Source organism: Frankliniella occidentalis, unplaced genomic scaffold (genome assembly GCF_000697945.3).
Source record: "Frankliniella occidentalis isolate FOCC.00 unplaced genomic scaffold, Focc_3.1 Scaffold80, whole genome shotgun sequence".
Classification (NCBI taxonomy): Eukaryota; Metazoa; Arthropoda; class Insecta; order Thysanoptera; family Thripidae; genus Frankliniella; species Frankliniella occidentalis.
Genome location: NW_026267210.1, coordinates 609,835 through 611,453, shown reverse-complemented (window position 1 = coordinate 611,453; position 1,619 = coordinate 609,835). Strand labels below are relative to the sequence as shown.

At 57.4% G+C, this 1,619-nt stretch overlaps 1 protein-coding gene across 4 annotated transcripts in view; it reads left to right on the top strand.

Annotated features, from left to right (window-relative positions):
* LOC127749700 (AF4/FMR2 family member lilli-like) overlaps positions 1 to 1,619 on the top strand; it is a 70,314-nt gene that overhangs the window by 23,370 nt on the left and 45,325 nt on the right. The gene's annotated exons all lie outside the window — the stretch shown is intronic.

Sequence of the window (1,619 nt, the reverse complement as noted above, 5' to 3'; positions counted from 1 at the left end):
GGGGGCGCTGCCGGGGCGGGGGATGGGCGGACGCAGGTGTAACTTGTGCAAGGCTCGGGGCGCGCTGCTCCTGATGTGTTTGTTTTACCTTTTTGCCATCCTATCTGTGTGCTCCGGTCGGTATGCCCGCCGCCATTTCCGACACGAAAGGGAAGCTGGGGTTCCTTGCTCCCTCCTCGCGGGCGAGCTGGCGGGGGTGTGGGTGTGGGGCAGGGTGCGGCGGCGTTGCCCGGGAGCGTAGGCGCTGCCGCCCGACGATTTGTTGAATGTTTGTTGCTCGCCGCACCTCAGCACCTGAGCCGCCCCTCTGGGCGCCCATAATATGCGGAGGAGCCGGGCTTATAGTGATTAGCTCTGGTGCACGCCAAACCTTCCCCCGGACCGCTCTGCCATGCCATGCGGCTGCTCCCTGCGGAGCAGGATGGAATTTATATTTGTCCCCGCGTTTTGTATGGATCGACCGGGATCGACTGCGTGTTGGCGTGTACTATTACCGCAGAAAGAATTGAACCGTCACTGCTAGGAATATAGGTATCAGAGGGGTTCAATTCTTTTCGCGGTGAAAGGATGACGGTTGGTGAAATATGCCATACACGCCTACGGATGAGGAAAAAGGGAAAACTTTGAGGAACTCCCCCGGTTTGACAAAAACTCCTCAGATTTCGAGGAAGTCTCAAAAGATGTGGGACTTTTCTTCATTTTTGAGAAGATTCCTCAAAATCTAAGGCGAGATCGGAGAACTCTTCTTCCTTTAACATGAGAGTTCCTCAAAGTTTTCCCTTTCTCCTCAAAAAAGAAGGACGGCTAACTTTTTGCAGCTCCATCCTTTCAGAAATTGCGTCCGCCTCACCTCAATGTGTGAACAGTGCTAAGAGGTGAAGGAGCGGGGGTTAATTCCTCATTTCCCCTGCGACACGGGTTCATGCCGGTCCATGACCTGGGCGGGCGCCCAGGGGGGTGCGTTCCCTGGCGCTGGCGCCCTTCGGGGGCCTAAATGGGGGGCCTGACGGATCTGGCCATTCCGGGGATGGCCGCGGGCGTATGGGCCAACGGTCCACGAGGTAACCGAGCACTCGCTAGGAACTCTTCAGGCACTCGTCAGGAACATTTTTGCCGTGCTCGCGGGCAGGTGTCAGACACTTGTCCAGGCACTTGTCAGGAACTTGCCAGAATCTTTTCCAAGCACTCGCCAGGCACTTGCCAGGAAATGGCCACTCTCCGTGACCACACAGGGTTGCGGCGCAGCGGATAAACACTGGAGCGAGTGTAGGTGTGTGTACGCTTTGGTGCTCTTCGCCGGAGGCTCGCACGCATCACGTTGCTAATCCAGCTGGTGAAGGGGATCAGACAGACGTTGTTGGGGAGGGCAAGGGGGCGGGCAGAAGGGGTTGTTGTACTGTTTGGGCCGGGAGCACAAGCGCAGCCGTGCAGCTCAAAGACCAACGAAAGTAATTACTGTGGGAGGGAGATGCACTCGATGTGACCGGGAGAGGGGCGGGCGCTGCGCTTTTATCCCGCGCGTACACACTTTTATCGTTGCAAACATTGTTCTCGTATCGGCGCATGCGGCCGTCCACAGTGATGCAAGTGGGGGATGCCAGGTGGCTGGGAGAGGGGGA